Here is a 20529-nt window from a genome sequence, read left to right as displayed (position 1 = left end):
AACTTGTTACTGTGCTATTTAATAGTGTTTTCACTATATTTTGGATTTTAATATCCAGTGCAGAGTTAATGTTCAGTGAATCGCCGTAACAGTGAGTCTGTTCAAATCCCTATAAAATCATAAATTATTCCCTTTGAGCTAAATTAAACTATTTCTTTAAATTACATATTAATATTACGTTTTTTATTACGTTACAGTGTTCATCACAACGACAAATACTAAAGATTAAAGGTCCTATTTTAACAGTCTAAGCGCATGGTCTAAAGCACACAGCGCAGGTGCACTTAGGGAGTTTCCGAGTCCACTTTTGCTAGTATAACGATTGGGAAAAATGGTTGGCGCTCCCGGCGCATGGTCTAAAAGTGTTGTCCCTATTCTCTTAATGAGTAATGGGTGTGGTTTTGGGCATAACCTGCAATAAACCAATCAGAGTCTCATCTCCCATTCCCTTTAAGAGAGAGTTGCGCTCGCACCATGGCGGATTCAATATTTAAATGGCGGAATTTTAAAGCGCACAGACTGAACGCGTCTCCAGAGAGCAAAATGATCTGTTCATGTGCGAGCAAATAGGTAGGCTAATTCTGACACACACAATGACTGCAAGTCCCTGTGTGTAATAAGCAAAGTGAACGCGTTATTGTGGACCAGCCCAGAGGCGCATTTTCTACTAACACGCTCTTTACATAATCAAAAAAAATTGAGCCATTGACTTTAGACTAGGTTTGAGTTGGTCTATGGCGCAGTCTATTTTCAGTTCCTCAAAATAGCAACGCGCCAACAATGCGCCTGAACACACTTCTTTTTTAGACCAGCACGCCCAAGGGCGCACAAATGGGTGCAAATGCATTTGCTTTTTAAACAACGCGGCGCAGGACGGGAAAATGAGAACTGCGTCGGGTTGAAACTAGCAAAAACACTGTATGATAGGGCCCTTAGACTTAACAGGCTATTTATTTTCAATCTTTTTTAAATTTTAATCTGGACTACAACGTGCCCTAGATATTGTTTGAAAGTGTTTTGATTCTTTATTGTTCAGTGAAACTTTACATTAGGGCTTCATTAGTTAACATTAGTTAACTCATTAGTTAGCATAAATGAAATATTATTCTAAACATTCGTTAATCTTAGGTAATTTCAATATTTAATAACATGTTGTTAAAATCAAAAGTTGCAACTGTGTAATTTAATGTGCTAACATGAACTAAGGCCTCGTTTACACTGCAGGTCTTGATGCTCAATTCCGATTTGTTGTCTATAGCCGATTATTTTGGCTGTCCGTTTACACGTTCTTTCAATTGTAACCCATATCCAATCCATGTGTTTACACTTGCCATACCATCTGAAACATCCCGCATGAGTTGTTGTCATTTAGCGTCTCCACACGTGCTTCCTCCCGAGAATAATGTGACCTGTGCTGACAAAACGAGTCGAGCAAATTTGACAAATTAGTTGTTTATATTTTCACATTCTCCATTAAAAGACCTTCAAAATGATGTGATTTTTTGGAATCGGACAAAAAATGTCTGCTACACCAGTTTAAAGTCGATACAGAGTCAGCAAGGTTGATTATAAAATTATAATCATGATTTATATGATTATAAATTAATTCACACACACACACATACTGTCACAGAATGGCCCGTCTCCACCGTCATCACGATCACTTTCACCTGCACATTTTTACTAATCATGCGCACCTGTTCCTTATCACCACCGTCATCAGGATCACATAAAAGCACTCACCTCCAGTCACTCAGGGTCCGATCTCGTTGATCCAACGTGGACTCCATTCCTGCAAGCCAAACTCGATGAGTATTACCTCCTATCCTTTACCTGTTGTACTTACCTCCTGTTCTCCGTCCTGTTGTCTCCCTGTGTCCAGATTGTTCCTCTCCGTGGTCAGTTTCTCTGTCGCCCCGATCCTCGCTCCTGGAAAGCACAAAGACAACACTCAGTTCCTTCCCCATTGGCATCCCAAACCTCTTCGAACTCTCACCTCTCATCCCCAGCTGCACTCATCCACTGCACGATCTCTGCAAATAAAGTCACTGTGTGTTACACTTACCTTTGTGTCCGGCTGCATCTATAACAGAAGATCGGACCTTAACAGAAGAGATGGAGGAGTTAGCAGTCTTTATTAATCTGCCAGAAGCCACCCAGGGACCCTTCGACTTTGCCCAGGCTTTCGTGCCGCTCGCCCTCGCCAGCTCCTTAGATGGTGACACGCTCAAGACGCTGTTCCGGCTTGGGATCAGACGCCATCAACCTCTGGAGCTCCCAGACACCACCGATCTCTGGAGAGTCTCCGATCCCAGGTCGGAACCCAGTCCACGGCGATGAAGCTTCCGTCGCCCGAGACGTCGAAAGGGATGATGACACCCGCGTCGATCTATAGGTGCCCACGAGCCCGGAAATGGGTTTGCAACAGCGCTGACCTGGGGGCGAAAATATTGGACCCATCTGTAACATCAGTCAGGTCAGCGCTGAAAGGTGTTCCCCGTCGTCCAAGCCCTTTACGTAAGATTGTGTCCAGCTCTCCTTCATCTCCGCTGGTTCCGTCCAGCCCTCCTGAATTCCCGCTGGTTCCGTCCAGCCCTCCTGAGTTCCCGCTGGTTCTGTCCAGCCCTCCTGAGTTCCTCATATATCAATTGCTTGGTAACACAAATTGTTAATCACATGGCAGCAACTCAATGCATTTAGTCATCTAGATGTGGTTAAGACGACTTGCTGCAGTTCAAACCGAGCATCAGAATGGGGAAAGGGGATTTAAGTGACTTTGAACGTGGAATGGTTGTTGGTGCCAGACGGGCTGGTCTGAGTATTTAAAAAATTGCTGATCTACTGGGATTTTCACACACAACCATCTCTAGGGTTTACAGAGAATGGTCTGAAAAAGAGAAAATATCCAGTGAGCGGCAGTTGTGTGGACGAAGATGCCTTGTTGGTGTCAGAGGAGAATGGGCAGACTGGTTAGAGATGATAGAAAGGCAACAGTAACTCAAATAACCACTCGTTACCACCAAGGTATGCAGAATACCATCTCTGAACGCACAACACCTCGAACCCTGAAGCAGATGGGCTACAGCAGCAGAAGACCACACCGGGTGCCGCTCCTATCAGCTAAGAACAGGAAACGGAGGCTACAATTCCCACAGGCTCACCAAAATTGGACAATAAAAGATTGGAAAAACGTAGCCTGGTCTGATGAGTCTCGATTTCTGCTGCGACATTCAGATGGTAGGGTCAGAATTTGGCATAAAGAACATGAAAGCATGGATCCATCCTGCCTTGTCTCAACGGTTCAGGTTGATGGTGGTGGTGTAATGGTGTGGGGGATATTTTCTTGGCACACTTTGGGCCCCTTAGTACCAATTGAGCATCGCCACAGCCTACCTGAGTATTGTTGCTGACCATGTCCATCCCTTTATGACTACAGTGTACCCATCTTCTGATGGCTACTTCCAGCAGGATAATGCACTATGTCACACATCTCAAATCATCTCAGACTGGTTTCTTGAACATGACAATGAGTTCACTTTACTCAAATGGCCTCCACAGTCACCAGATCTCAATCCAATAGAGCACCTTTGGGATGTGGTGGAACGGGAGATTCGCATCATGGATGTGCAGCCGACAAATCTGTAGCAACTGCGTGATGCTATCATGTCAATATGGACCAAAATCTCTGAGGAATGTTTCCAACACCTTGTTGAATCTATGCCACGAAGAATTAAGGCAGTTCTAAGGCAAAAGGGAGTCCAACCCGGTACTAGCAAGGTGTACCTAATAAAGTGGCCGGTGAGTGTATATGTATGCATGTATGTATGTAGGCCTATGCTTTTTAAATGCTTTTGTGTTTGCTCTCACAGCTTTCAGATTTCGTTTCTTTTCTCAGAACTTCCACCATACTCTTAAGAGACATAACGGACAGGATCAAATGAATCATTACTTGCCAAAGATGAACTAACTGCCTCTCAGTGACCAACATCAATGAACTTGCATTACGATGACACAAACAATAAATGAAGATGTAAATCTAATCTGCACTCGGTTCATCTTCTTTTGTCCATTTGCATGCCACTTGAGTTTGTGAAACTTGAATTTGCACATACAGATACAATCACTCAAACTATTCATCTTGTCAACGTATGCATGGAGATTGAATTCCATCTCTCTCCGGCATTCCTTTATATTCAGACTCTCTCAGACGACACAGAGTAGTCCTACAAAGATCCATAGAGACCTCCTCTGCAAATATTATTTATTAGACTTTTTTCATCATTGCAAAGCTGTGAGAAAGCACAGTCTACAGTAACTGCTGCCTCTGTAAGCGTATTAAAGTTCCATCTGCCTCGTGTCTGCCAACCACTGGCCCGACAGGGGGGCTAAGGGGGCATTTCATAAAGAAAATTCAATCCATCATGCTCCCACATGAAATTAATATATGTCACAGCCACTTCTGACAATTTAATATCAAGCTGAGAGAGACACTCCCCACTGTACACTGCTCTGGTGCTGTGCCGGAAAGAGAAAGCTTGCCATCTCTTCAGCTCACTTCCAGTTTCAACTCACCAAATCTCATCCCATTTCACTTATAAATGATTTAGCATTTAGTTCGAATTCAATTTAATGGTTGGAGCACATTAAATCATGGCTCTTTCAAAAGAACTGATTTTTTCCCAAATAGTAAGGGTTGGGGATATTAACCCAGTTACAATAGCTGCTAGAGCATTAATAGTTCAATCTCTGAAATTTGACTGAATGAGACATTTTAGAAGCTGTTGAAATACAGTAGTATATACACCAACCTGTGACCAGTTATAAACTGAATTTTCATTAACGTGGCAAGCTGCTACACAACGACTATTCTTTAAAAAAATAAAATAAATAAATTAAATTAATAATAATTATATGGAGCTTGTACAATGTCTTGAATACACCTCTAAGATTCATTATTTTTCAAATTAAATGAAATTTTTTTGAGGAAAATAATTGTCACTAGGTGATTTACTTGATGTTTAAACCATATGACAGTATATTGTTCTCTCAATTAAAACCTTACTAGTATGTATGTATGTATTTATTTATTCATTTTTTAAGTGCTATCTTAAATAAAATATCACATTATTTGAAATTATATCTAATGCAGTGGCACTTTTTTTAGTGTTGTTTTCATGTTCAAATACGTTTTTGGGTGGCTGTGTGTGGCAAGTCCTTTAACTAAAATCTTAAAGGTCCTCTAAACCGGTGGACAGTGTGAGATTAGATTAGATCATATATACTGCACGACCAGGACATGCAGTTAAATGTATAACTCATGTAGCCTTTAGTGCAAAAATATGGACAGAATCTAAAAACCACACCAAATAACATAAATAAATCAAACAGAAGATGGGAATGTGAGACATACAGAGCATTTGCAAGGTGGGAGGTTATGTGGTGGTAAGAGTGGGGTTGTTTGGAGATTTATGAGATTTAGAAATTGAGTTCAGGACGAGGCACAGGGCACAATATACCACAGCTACTGCAGAGCATGTGACCTTCAGCGCAGGAATACAGGAATGATGATTTTCAATTAAACCGCTAAACCTTCCCAAGAAGTCCTTGCTCATGGCCTTTCATTGTGTTTCTCCTTGAGAAGACACTTCCTGAACACACTCAAAAAGACAAATGACGATCAGGTGCACAGATCAAAGACAGCAATACATACAGCATGTGGATATGTGAAAATGAGCAACACAGCTCCACAATGAGGTCACCACGTCCCGTACCGCTGACACTCTGTCCTCTGGACATAACAACCCCAACTTGGACACATTTCTCACATGTTGTTATTTTTAGTTACTGAACCAATCAACAGATTAGGACCAACACTGCCGATGTGTGTTGATTTCTTCTATAGAATTGAGATCTGTAATAAGGTGAGGTTTGTGGTGTCCATTAGGAAGAGGGGTGGGAGTATTATGATTTGCGGTTAGAAGCTGGGGGTTTCTGGTAAGGGGAAACTAATTATATGGACTATTATATTACTTTTATTTGCTTTTTGGAGCTTGACAATTACAATTCTCTCATCCCTCATCCTGGTGTTTCACAGATGAAAACATCCTATGTGTTTGGAGTATGTGAACTATTCCATTCATATTATTCCTGCTAAAGAATTAATATTTTACATCCTGGGACACCGTAAGCCATTTTTATAAAGACATTTGATTTTATAGATACAAATATTTTTACATTTTTTTAAATAATCAACTTGGTTGTGCAAGTCATTTCAGCTTAAATTACATTAAACTGACTTTGAAAAATCAAGTTGAATTTATGTATTTATTAAAATTGCCCAACTTATTTTGATGATATAGCACACCATTTTGGGCTGAGAAATTACCCCCCAAAAATAATTTAAAATCATTATTGTGCTAAATGAGAAAAGTATTGAACAGATATAAAAAAGCAAAAAGCAAAAAATTATTATATATATAATATTTTTAAAATTAAATAATATATTCGTCATATAATTATTTAGTCCTCATAAATTTTTGAGGCTACAAACTGCCAGGAGGTGGCAACAAGTCACCATCTTGATGACTGAATCGTTCAGTCATTCATTTAACCGATTTGTTCAAACAGCTGATTTATTCAGAAACTAAGCAAGTGACTATCTTTATGAATGAGTCACTGAATCATTGGCTCACTTGATTTGTTAAAAAATTAAGATTCATTTAGTAATGAAACACCGCTGTGTGCTGCTTGGAAAGGCACAATAGTTCTGATGTGGCTTTTTTGGAACTACTGTCATTGGAGAACTTGAGCCAAAACAGCATCTATTTTCTAAATGCATGTTACTGATCTTATTGTGAATGTTTTATACATGCATATGCTGCTTGTTTATTTATTTATTTTTTAATGCCCTCTAATTTTTAATCAAAATGCCATTTCTCTATCTTTCAGTAAAACGAAAGACCTCTCACAGGTGATGTATTCAGGACCTTTCCAATAATTTAGTCCTCTTTAATGCCTTCAATGCAAAGTCATGTTCATCTGCTTCCAATTTTAAACACAATGCCCACGTCTCAAGATCGAGTCAACAACTAATGGATAAAACCCTACCCTACATTTAGAAACAGAATGACATTAAATAAAAAATAAATAAATAAATAAGTATGCAATGTGACTGAGATGCGCTACAGCCTTGACAGGGAACTTCCATCTGGAAAAACGTTCCCATCGGTTTGAGCTCGGGTTATTTTCCGAAACACTTGTGGACACAGTGTTCACCTCCGGTCGAATTTCTTTGTCATCATTTGGATGAAGTAGCTCAAAACTGATTGGCTCCTCTGGAGCCCAAAACAGTTCACCATGAAGGAAAGGAGGTCCTGTCAACCATGTGGTAGTGAGGAACTTGGAAGCTGGAACAGAGCGTGAACCGTGATCAGCTGGGTTTTCATCTGATGGCACATAATGCCACTGCTCAGGTTTTGTGAACTGCTTAATTCTTTGCACTCTGTTATTCACATAGATGTAGAAGCATCGAGACTGGTTGTGAATATAACCCAAGACAACTTTGCTGTCGGTAAAGAAGCTAATCGAATTGAGTTCCAATTCTATTTCTTCACTTATGACTTCTGCAATCTCTACGGCCATCACCACTGCGCACAGCTCCAGCCTCGGAACAGTAAGATCAGGCCGCGGGGCAAGTCTCGACTTCCCTAGCACAAACCCCACATCTCTAAGCCCGTCTTTGCCTATGACTCTGAGATATGCGACTGCAGAAATAGCTTTGACTGAAGCGTCTGAAAAGACACATAAGTCCACACTCTGGGCTTCAGAGAGAGACGTTGATGAATATGTGCGGGGTACGCGCATTTCAGTGAGATTATGCAGAGAATTCTGCCAATCTATCTTCCTTTGAAACTCTCAGGGAGGCTTGAATCCCAATCACTGCCTTGCACCATCATCTCTCTAAGCAGTAGCCGTCCTTGTATAGTTATCGGTACCACGAAACCCAGAGGATCGAACAGACTGTTAATCACGGACAGCACCCCTCTTCGCGTAAATGGCCTTTCCGTTTTTGGAATGTGAAATGTCAAGACACCTGTCATAATCCTCCATTTTATTCCGAGACTTTGTTGATCTGGTAGGTCGTCCACAAGTAAATTAAGATTCTGAAGGTCTTTGGTTCGATCTTCCATTGGAAATGCATCCAGCACCTTTATTTGCTTTATTTGAGGCCACTTTGTGGAGCTGAAGATTTGAAGCAGCTAACATTCTCTGTGTTCTTGTGAGGATGTCAATGGCTTCCTCAACAGCTGGGAATGACTTCAGGCCATCATCCATGTAAAAGTCCCTTTCGACAAAGTGGTGCACATCTGTGCCGAATTCATCTTTTCCCTCTTGTGTCACTTTGCGTAGCCCATAAATGGCCACTGCAGGTGAAGGGCTGTTTCCGAACACGTGAACCCTCATCCGGTAATCAACAACCTCTTTCGCTGGATCATTGTCTTTATACCAGACGAAACATCTCTACAGTCCTCACGCACAAGGAAGCAGTGGAACATCTGCTGGATATCCGCTGTAATTGCTACTGGCTCCTTTCTAAATCTCAAAAGAACACCTAGCAGACTGTTGTTCATGTCTGGCCCAGTAAGTAGCACGTCATTAAGTGAAACACCATTAAACTTGGCACTAGAGTCGAAAACCACACACATCTGATTGTGTTTCTGCGGGTGGTACACTCCAAAAAAGGGCAGATACCAGTATCGTTTACCTTCTTGCTCTGGAGGAGCAAGCTCTGCATGGTGGCTGTCTACAAACCCGATTCCAAAAAAGTTGGGACACTGTACAAATTACGAATAAAAAAGGAATGCAATAATTTACAAATCTCATAAACTTATATTTTATTCACAATAGAATATAGATAACATATCAAATGTTGAAAGTGAGACATTTTGAAATGTCATGCCAAATATTGGCTCATTTTGGATTTCATGAGAGCTACACATTCCAAAAAAGTTGGGACAGGTAGCAATAAGAGGCCGGAAAAGTTAAATGTACATATAAGGAACAGCTGGAGGACCAATTTGCAACTTATTAGGTCAATTGGCAACATGATTGGGTATAAAAAGAGCCTCTCAGAGTGGCAGTGTCTCTCAGAAGTCAAGATGGCAAGAGGATCACCAATTCACCCAATGCTGCGGCGAAAAATAGTGGAGCAATATCAGAAAGGAGTTTCTCAGAAAAAAATTGCAAAGAGTTTGAAGTTATCATCATCTACAGTGCATAATATCATCCAAAGATTCAGAGAATCTGGAACAATCTCTGTGCGTAAGGGTCAAGGCCGGAAAACCATACTGGATGCCCGTGATCTTCGGGCCCTTAGACGGCAATGCATCACATACAGGAATGCTACTGTAATGGAAATCACAACATGGGCTCAGGAATACCTCCAGAAAACGGTGGAACACAATCCACCGTGCCATTCGCCGTGGCCGGCTAAAACTCTATAGGTCAAAAAAGAAGCCATAGCTAAACATGATCCAGAAGCGCAGGCGTTTTCTCTGGGCCAAGGCTTATTTAAAATGGACTGTGGCAAAGAGGAAAACTGTTCTGTGGTCAGACGAATCAAAATTTGAAGTTCTTTTTGGAAAATTGGGACGCCATGTCATCCGGACTAAAGAGGACAAGGACAACCCAAGTTGTTATCAGCGCTCAGTTCAGAAGCCTGCATCTCTGATGGTATGGGGTTGCATGAGTGCGTGTGGCATGGGCAGCTTACACATCTGGAAAGGCACCATAAATGCTGAAAGGTATATCCAAGTTCTAGAACAACATATGCTCCCATCCAGACATTGTCTCTTTCAGGGAAGACCTTGCATTTTCCAACATGACGATGCCAGACCACATACTGCATCAATTACAACATCATGGCTGCGTAGAAGGAGGATCCGGGTACTGAAATGGCCAGCCTGCAGTCCAGATCTTTCACCCATAGAAAACATTTGGCGCATCATAAAGAGGAAGATGCGACAAAGAAGACCTAAGACAGTTGAGCAACTAGAAGCCTGTATTAGACAAGAATGGGACAACATTCCTATTCCTAAACTTGAGCAACTTGTCTCCTCAGTCCCCAGACGTTTGCAGACTGTTATAAAAAGAAGAGGGGATGCCACACAGTGGTAAACATGGCCTTGTCCCAACTTTTTTGAGATGTGTTGATGCCATGAAATTTCAAATAAACTTATTTTTCCCTTAAAATTATAAATTTTGTCAGTTTAAACATTTGATATGTCATCTATGTTGTATTCTGAATAAAATATTGAAATTTGAAACTTCCACATCATTGCATTCTGTTTTTATTCACAATTTGTACAGTGTCCCAACTTTTTTGGAATCGGGTTTGTAATATTTTCTGCATGAATTCCATGAAGTGAGCTTTCATTTCTGGACGTTTCTCAAGTGTGCGGCTCAGAGTCTTGAACCTACTCATGGCATAGGCCCTATTATTAGGCAAACACTGCCGTGGCTTTTGAAAAGGTAGTGGGGCTACCCAGCTGTTTGTAGAATCTTGGAAGAATTCATTCTCCATGGTCCTGAGAAACTTGATATCTTCTACAGAAGGAGCAAGTTTATTGTCATCCACAGACTGGCAAAACACAGATTGACCTATGTATTCTTTGTTGGCCTCTCTCAGATTATACTAACAACTTCCAAGAGATGAGTATTGCAAAGGAGACATGTACTTTTCTTTGACTGACACGTAGCTTTCACATGGGAGGAAATTACTTGGTCTGCCACTTTCAAGAATGTACGTTTTCATAGTAGTGACCTGTGAAGGCCGGTGAGCTTTCCCTAGACACACATCACCGAGAATCACCCAGCCCAGGTCTAGCAACAAGATTTCAGCATTTTCATCAAGAGATGGTATTTCGTGAGCAATGGACTTAAGGTGACGGTGACACGCTGCTACTGCTGGGGTAGGGATCTCATCCTTATTGTCTGGAATCATATTGCATTCCAGTAGTGTTGGTAATGAAAGACTCAAAGTACCATCAACTGGCTCTATTGTGTAACCAACAGCTCGTCTGCCAGAAGTTTCAGATACTCCAGAACAAGTCTTGAGCGTAAAGGGAACTGTAGGTCCTTGTATGTTAAACATATCAAAGAACTCTGATCGTGCAAGCGACCTATTACTTTGGTCATCTAGCATGGCGTACATTCTTCTGTATTTGCTGGGATTACCATCTGGGTACACATTAACTAAACATAGTTTTGAACAAGATTTTCATTTTAAGCCCTCACCACATAACTCTGTGCATTTGGGTGAAACCTCAGTGTGTGATATCTCTTGCTTCTCCCCGCCATTCTGTTCAAGGAGAAGAGAGGGTTTGGAAAGCCATGGTTTTTGACCCGGATTAAGGGCTGCAGGGTGTTTGTCGCTTTGGCATTCAGAACACTGTACAACTGCCTTATAGTGTCGAGCCACATGTGTGTTGGATGCACAGCATTTGAAACAGATACTGTATTGTGTGCCCTCAGTATTCTTTTACGCTCATCAATCCCCATTTCTCTAAAGCCTCTGCACCTTTGTAGAGGGTGGGGTTTGCGGTGTACAGGGCATTGCTTATCCGGATCTTCAGCAGTGGGAGTAGACTTAGGAGTGAGTGCAACATCTGTTTTTTGCACAGAGATTGCTTTACGAGCATGGCTTTGACTCTCACTATACTTGTCCCTTTTGTATACTGGCAGAGAGAATGACATGATATGAAAACTGGGGTCGTTGCGAGCTTTAGCTTGTCTGTGCAGAAACTCTGCAAAGAAAGAAAAGGGCGGAAAGGCAACTCTGTGTTCCTGCTTGTAGTGAGAGCCTTCCATCATCCACTTCTCTTGGAGTCCATAAGGAAGCTTCTCTACTATGGGGTTCACTCCCCTAGCCGTATCAAGATATGACAGCCCCGGCAGGTATCCTTCTTCCTTTGCCAATTCTATTTCAGAAAGCAAATCACTTAATTCCATAAGCCTTTGGTGTTCTTTGGGAGCAATTTTGGGAAATTTTTCCAGTTTTGCAAACAGAACTCCCTCTATGGCTTCTGGTGATCCGTAGATTTATTCTAGCCTCTGCCATATTAAATCTAACCCATAAGCGGGGTTCCTTATGTTTACTGACTTAATACGGCGAGCATGCTGTGCTGAATCTGGACCTAGCCACTTAATTAGGAGATCCATCTCCTCCCCAGCCGTAAGATCCAATGCTTTAACAGTACTAAGGAATGATGATTTCCATGCTAGATAATTTTCTGGTCTATCATCAAATCTTGTTAGGCCTGATGACACCAGTTGGCTTCTTGCTAAATATTTCGCCAAGTCCGCTGAGGAGTTATCACCAGAACGGATGTGGTGGTAACTAGGTTGAGAAGGTATGCCAGCATAACTAGGCACAGCATTACTTGATGAGTGGTTGAAGCCCTTAGGGCGATTGGCATGTGTACTTTCTGTGGCAACAGTGGGCTTTAGACAAACTTGTGGTGATGACTTATTTTCTATCCGCTTATCTACAGATAAATTAAGTGGCTCTGCTTGTGGCATGCTAACGTTATGCTCATGATTGTCTCTGGGTAGTTGCATGCTCCCACTTCTAGCACTGTGTTTACTCACATAGTCGAGAGTGCGTTGTCGTGTATTCTGCTCTGGTAGGAACTGAAGGCTGTTTACACTTCCCGATCCTAATTGTGCAGCAGCAGCTTCCATCACAACCGCCTTGGCTAGTGCAATTGCAAATTGAAATTGCAGAGGACCTAGTGGAGCGATTTGACCTTGCTGAATGAGAAATCTAAACGCCTTCATGCAATACCTCCCGGAACCACGAGGTGATGTTGAGACTGTAACTTTATCACATGAATGTTGTGAAACTGAAAATACAAATACATACACTGATAAGTTGCATATTCTATAACAATTTTCTATATTACGTACAAGCATAACCAGTGCTAATATTGACTACTCAACTCAACCAATGAATTCACTATATTTTCAAAAATATGATATTAACAGATGAGAGAATATACACCGTATTGGCAAGCATAAATATGCCATTCTAAATAACATCAAATATGCATCTTTAACTACACAAAATGCACTGAAGCAACCATGAATAACAACAAACAAAATGACTTACAGGGAATGCCTTATTAATAACTTTGAACAGAGGATGTCTTTGGATTGATGAATGTCCATAACATGAACAATCTCTGCCTCTGATTCAGTCTCTTTTTGATGACATCACTAATTGTATAGTCTTTTACTGATGAGGTCACTTTCTAATTTCTTGCTCTACTTCATATGACCACAAGAGGTCGCTTGATATCACACCTAGCAATGCAAGGACAAAATCAGTGTAATTACAATAAGGTTAGCTTTATTGAAAAGATACATTGCTATTTCCATTTCATCATGCCTTTAAAAGAGGGAGTCACCACTGGGTAAGGATTGTGTTGGTCTTGCTCATTCTTAGTGCACAGGATCTTTTGTTTGGAGGCAGACGAGTTTAGATCTAATTCAGGGTGACACAGGAACTGGACTGAGTAAGATCACAATCCAACCTCCTTTGTGTCCTTGACACCTCACACAACCCCACACACTCCAGTCATAATTTATATAAACAGTCTGCTAGATGACAAAAAGATCTTCAGCACACACTGACATTACCTGGTGACCCGCTCTGATCCTCCTCCATGTCATGCAGCTGCTGGACCTGTGACGAGAACACAACAATTATAAAGACATTTCATATTTCTGACTTGAAAAATTAATTGTATTTGGCATAGCTTGAGATTTCTTGGCTGCTGGGTACCTTATTTGTAGTCTTGATGCCAACAAAGCTCTGGCTAAGTGGAACAGGACGACAACGACTGTCAAAGTAGAACAATCCAATGAAAGGGTTCACATGCAGGAAAGACACCACATCCAAGTAATTTGGCAGAGTTGCTGAGAGACCAAGTATGCGAATCATGCTCTGGGTCGACTCCACCTAGAGAAAGATGGATACACGGTTTTGAGTGTATCAGGAATTATCAGGAATTTCACATTGGGTTTTTCTCGCAAATTTCCCATGTTGACCAACAAAAAGCTACTCATTTGAAAGTGATTTCTGTGTGAGCTGTGATTTATACATCGCTACACTACTGACAATAGACAATGAAGCTGCAAAATTTCCCAAAAATGTAGCTAATGTGACCTCAACATTAAGAAAAAATACAAATAAACAAATATATACAAAAAATAAATAAGCACCAACTCCAAGGAAGACACAGCTGATTACAAATAAACACATTAATTAATTAATTTGTTGTTAACAATAAAAAATAAATCACAAAATAATACTAATATTTTTTTTATATAGTTATATTTTTACAAATATTTTCAGTAATTAATGAAATATAAATGTATATAAAATTGGCATTTCACACACCTCTTACACCATCTTGAAATTTTCACATTTTCGCAAATGCAGTGCTGCCTTAGAATTTGACTAAAATAGGTTTACGGCTCACGGTTATTACCATTAACTAAACCTAAAATTAAAACAAACTAAAGCCATAAAAAAAAAAAAAAAGTTATATAAAAAAAATGTATATTACTGAAATTAAAATAAAACTAATATAAACTATTAGGGGTGGCACGGTACACAGATGTCACGGTTTGGTACGTACCTCAGTTCGGGGGTCACAGATTGATATGATTTCGGTACAAAAAACAACAAATCTACTATGCTCGGGTTCTTTTCATTTATTTTGAACAGAGAGTAGTACAGTAGTAATACTAAATATTATATTCCATTATATATATAATATGCAGTACATATATACATACAAGGAATAAATTCTTGAAATATATTTGATTTAGTTAACAGATAAACAAAGGGAAAAAACAGTCCGACACGTAACATAGCCTATATATGCTGAGTTTCAGTTCATTTTTATGACAGGCTTAATTTGTTCACAGAAAGGAAACTCAAAAAGCAGAAAGCAACATCCTATTTGATTTCTTTATTTTATAAAAACACAATGTTTTGTTTTCATTGTGAGTGTACACAAATAAAAGCAGACCTTTATACAGTGATGCATTATTAAGATGATAAGTGTTTAAAGTTGATTCTGCTGGTATAAGGAAACAGTTGAAGTGATCGCGTCACACACACACACACACACACACACCCCGGAACACATCAGTTCCAGCATTGCTAAAGTTGGTACTTTATCAAAATAAAATATAGTGAACCAAACATCAGCGCGCCCGCCTCTGTGTCACCGTGGGAACGCGACCGCAGTAACGTACAAAGCCTATAATTTACATAATAAATAATAGTTTAGCATTCAGATATGTTACATTGCAAATATGGAAATATTATGGAATATTTGGATTTGTGCCGAATGAGAGAGGTAGGATACACGAGCACAAAGCTCCATTTCGCAAACAGTTGAGTGCACAAGCCTGACAAGCATACTTTGTCAGTCTATGTGAGAGACACGTTCAGAATCAGCACATGGTCACTGTCTAGGGGGCTTTGTTTTCAAGCGCGCAACTCACAGCATTCACTGTTCTTCTGCTGGCGGTTATCAAACAGCATTGCATTACTGCGGATGGCAGAAGGCCACCTTCTGGATCGAGGGTGAATTGCCTGTATTTGTTGTAAGACCTCATGCACCGAACTGAGATGCCCATTTGCTCGATGCCCGATTCGGTTACGTATACATGTACCGTGCCACCCTTATAAACTATATATAGATTTAAAAAAACAACAAAGACTATTACAAAAATACAAAACAAAACTACTACTTTAAAATAAAAAAAGAAAACAGAAATTGTAAAATAAAAACTAATATAAAATATCAATAAAACTATAATAGTATATCAGTGATACTAAAATAACATTGTTAGGGCTACGATGCCAAAAATCGCTATCTAGTAAGGCAGCTGGTTTTGAGTTTCAGAACCCTGCTATTTTTACAGGTAAAATATGTTCATATTTATATCGAGCTCTGCAATTATATAATGAATTGCAGGTGACAGTATCTGACAGCTGTCACAGTAATATATCTTTTGACAAGTATCACCACTCTCACACTACCAGATGTGCTATTGTGCAGCCAGAATTAAAGTTTTGAAAAATAAACAACTCAAAACTAATGACAGTCACAGCGTCTCAGACAGAGAGAGAAGCGGCTGCGCTATCTGTGCTCCTCCTGCGGTGCAGCTGACAGCTAAGATTGGTAAGGCCTTTAATATGATGCAGTAGCTGTCTGTCCAGGTAATCTAGATATCACACAGCTAGTCCCTATTTGCGGGTACAAAGAATGATGAAAAGACTCATAGAGAATCCTTCTCTCAGGCTCAGTGAGAGCTCAGGTCACCTCCGCTAGAGCGGTCGTTTGATCCGCTCATGAACCGCAGCTATGGAGAACTGATCTTTCGTGTCAAACACTCATTCTGCTGTTGTGTTAGGGTCCAACTAAAGCAGAACAGCGCCAAAAATCACTGGCCATATATTTCAAACACACAACATCATAAAAAGAACCACACGTAAAGACTAATATTGTCACACTGTTGCCATTTTGAGTCAAGGCAAAATCTCAGGTGTGCAAATCTGCAAAAAGATTCACAAATTAATACTTTTCAGCAATAATGCATTCAATTGATCAAAAGTGACAGTAAAGACATTGTCACAAAATATTGAGAAAAAAAAAAAGCTGTTCAGTTTCAACAAAAATATTAAGCAGCACGACTGTTTTCAACATGGATAATAATAGGAAATGTTTCTCGAGCAGCAAATCAGTATATCAGAATGATTTCTGAAGAATCATGTGACACTGAAGACTGACGAAACAATGCTGAAAAATGTGTTCAACTTTACCATGGCAGGAATAATTAACACTTTAAAATATAATCCAGTAGAAAACAGCTATTATAAATAGAAAAATATTTAAATAAATAAATTAAAAATAAAAAAGCAAGCAAAGAACATTTTCAAACGCTAGCGTCCTCATACAGGTTAACAGGATAAAAAAGTAATTGCAACTTTCTAGCTCACATTTCAACTTTATTTCATAAAAATGTGACTTTATATCTTGCAATTGTGACTATTTCTCATTAATATGACTATATATATATGTATTTTTTAGTAGTGTCTTTATGGCTCACAATTGCTACTTTAATTTCCACAGAGTGAATTTATTTCTTATTTTAAACAATCTTTCAACTCCAATTCTGTTTTTCACTCTGTGGCAGAAATGGACTTGCATACAAACGGAATGGACGAATGATGTGTTATTGATAGTAAACTTTTCCAATAAATTTGTTAAAATCACTAACTCGAAGTATCAGCAATAATAAGAAAGCTTGCTGTAGCAAACAGAATATAAAAAATTAGCCTTCTCTTGTGCACCGAGACAATGAGCTACTTCTACAGTTGTTGGATGTTATCCCATTTCCTCAGAAGGAGCTCATAATGATGCTGGCCTGTGGCAGGCAGACGGGTCACGTATCTAGATCACCCTTATGGGTCCATCCTGCTCTTGTGCGGTCACCCGAGGACAACTAGATCTTGGATGGCCATCTGTCGTGCTGGTTTACTGATACCTTCTTTATAGTCTGAACACGGATTCACTTCATAGTGTCTGGCAAAACTGGAACGAGACGCGCCTGCCTGCAGCACGCCAATGGCCGTCTCTCCTGCTTCAAGTGACATTTGAGGCATTATGAGACACACTGAAATCAGACTTGGCATGACTTTATTTTTCCAGAGATCTCAGCTTTTAAGACTCTTTTGAAAAAAGTGAAAGACCAGTTTTTATTCCACCTGGACCTCATTGGAGAAAACAGTATCTTTAAATGATTTGCAAGTGATTGACAATCCCAGTTTAAACTGTATTTGATGGAATGTATCAGTGGTCAAAAGTGAAAATAAAATAAAAGGTGTAAAATATGAATCTTGAATCCTAAAAATGCAACCGCTATCCAAAGTCTCCAACGTCATATGTCTCTAATTTATCCCCCTAAAATGGCTGCCAGGAGCTATTTTATAGGATTTGGCTCTTCCCACTTTTGAAGCATACGGTGCTTTGTAGGGGTGTAAACCTTTGGGTAAACAGCAAATCGATTAGATTCATGATACTTAGGTTTCGATTTGATGCAGGACATTTTTTTTTTACTCATCTAATGTAACTCACAATGATATTTGATTTGATTCAATTTCTATTGTTGAGTTAATACTCTATTTTTAAGTGCATGCATAGGATTATGTAAAAGCTTCTCTTAATGTGCCTTAGGTAAGAAAAAGGCAAACTACTTTGCACCAAAAAACTTAAATACAAACACATTAAATACATGTACTTGGAATATAACAAACAGTGCAAATAAATAAATAAAATACAATACAATAAAAAAAACTGAGAACACCTATGACATGTACTTCATATTCCACATTTTTCCAAAATATTTTATTTATTGATCTGAAAATGAGCTATTAGCTATTATTAGCTATTAAAATTAGCTATTATTTTCCAGGTTTTCTATGACCGTGGAAACCCTTAGTCAGTAAACTAATCCAAATATTATTAAATTATCTGTTACATTCAGTTTCCTCAAGGTTTCGTATGCAAATAAAGAAAAGGGGAAGAAAAAAACAGCTATATCCTAAGACCCCTTACATGTTTTCTGCTCATTGAAATAAACAATACCAGTACAACAGCATAATATATAATATAAAATATTGAACATTTAAAAAAAAAAGCATTCTCATTTCTCTGTACCATCTTTGAGATGTTTCTACACTTTGATTGGAATTAACCTGTGATAAATTAAACTGGTTAGACATGATTTATATAAATGTCTGTCTGTATACACAACAAGGAAAAAAGTTTTGGAACACCTGACCATTACACCAAGATTTTGGAGTGTTTCTGTGGAATGTTTTAATTTATTATTTACTGAGGTCGGGGACTGATTTTGGACAAGAAGGCCTGGCTCGCAGTCTCTGTTTTAGTTCTTCCCAAAGGTATTGATGGGGTTGAGGTCAGGGATCTGTGTGGGCCAATCAAATTCTTCCACACCAAACTCATCCAACCATGTCTTTATGGACCTTGCTTTATGGACCATGCCCTAATTCACAAAGCAAGGTCCATAAAGACATGGTTGGACCTTGCTTTATGGACCATGCCCTGATTCACAAAGCAAGGTCCATAAAGCAAGGTCCAACCATGTCTTTATGGACCTTGCTTTGTGAATCAGGGTATGGTCGTGCTGGAATAGAAAAGGGCTTTCCTCAAACTGTTCACACAAAGTTGGACAGTTGGAAATAGCATTGTCCAAAATTACTTGGTGCTGGTTACTGAATTATTAAGATTTAATTTCACTGAAAGTAAGGGGCCAAACCCCTGAAAAGCAGCACCGCACCATACCATTATCCCCTTCTCCACCAAACGTTACATTTGGCACAATTCAGTCAGGCAGGTAATGTTCTCCCGGCATCTGCCAGACTCACCTATTAGACTGCCAAACAGAGAAGCGTGATTCGTCAATCCACAGAACAGGTTTCCACTGCTCCAGAGTCCAGTGGTTGCTTTACACCACTCAATCTGATGCTTGACATTGTACTAGGTGTTGTGAGGCTTGCATGTAGCTTCTCAGGCATGAAAAAACATTCCATGAGGCTCCCCTTGCACAATTTTTGTGCTGTTAATGCCAGTGAAGGCATTCAAATTTTCCCCACCATGCTCCTTAGCGCTTACTGACCCCACTCTGTGACTTTACGGGGTCTTCCGCTTCATGTCTGAGTTGCTGCTGTTTCTAAATGCTTTCAATTTCCAATAATACCAGTCACAGTTGCAACCTTTTTTTCCCACAAATGTTTGTAAATGTAGACTGCAAGGCTTGGTGTTTAATTTTTTACACCTGTGGAGATATACAACAGTATTTTGTCGAGGCAAAGATCTGGAGAAGGCTGCCAAAAATACTTTAGTCAGGCTCGGCCAAACTAAGAAATTAAGGGAAAAGGGCCTTGGTAAGAAAGGTGACCAAGAACTTTATGATGGGAGATCGGATAAATATGAAGGACAACCATCGCTGCATTGCTCCAACTATCTGAGCCTTATGGTAAAGTGGCTGGATGGAAGCCTCTCCTCAATGAAGACAAAGGAGAAAACCCTGCTTGGAATTTGCAAAAAATAAATCATTATGTCTGGAGGAATCCAGGTACCGCTCAATACCTGCACAATACCGTTCCACTGGTGGAGCATGGTGGTGGTAGCATCCTGCTTGTGGGGGTGTTTTTCTGAAGGAAAGCTGAACGCAGCAAAAAACAGCGATACCCTTAATGAAAACCAAATCCAGAGCTCTCAGGACCTCACACTGAGCCACAGGGTCACATTCCAACAGGACAATGACCTTAAGCAAAGAACCAAGATAATACAAAAGTGGTTTAGGGAGGACTCTGTGAACATCCTTGAGTGTCCCAGCCAGAGCCCAGACTTGAACCCAATT

General features: G+C 39.8%; 1 pseudogene across 1 annotated transcript in view; it reads right to left on the bottom strand.

Moving 5' to 3' along the window:
- LOC306878052 (activating signal cointegrator 1 complex subunit 3-like) overlaps positions 1 to 20529 on the bottom strand; it is a 223968-nt pseudogene that overhangs the window by 76509 nt on the left and 126930 nt on the right. Inside the window, exons 11-12 of the transcript in view lie at positions 13844 to 14020; positions 13699 to 13744 (exon numbers count right to left, since the gene is read on the bottom strand). The product of the transcript in view is annotated as an activating signal cointegrator 1 complex subunit 3-like (transcript). The remainder of the gene's footprint in view (positions 1 to 13698; positions 13745 to 13843; positions 14021 to 20529) is intronic.

Source organism: Barbus barbus, assembly GCF_936440315.1.
Source record: "Barbus barbus genome assembly, chromosome: 12".
Taxonomy (NCBI): Eukaryota; Metazoa; Chordata; class Actinopteri; order Cypriniformes; family Cyprinidae; genus Barbus; species Barbus barbus.
Note: the sequence above shows the minus strand (reverse complement) of the source record. Positions and strands in the feature narration are given on the sequence as shown.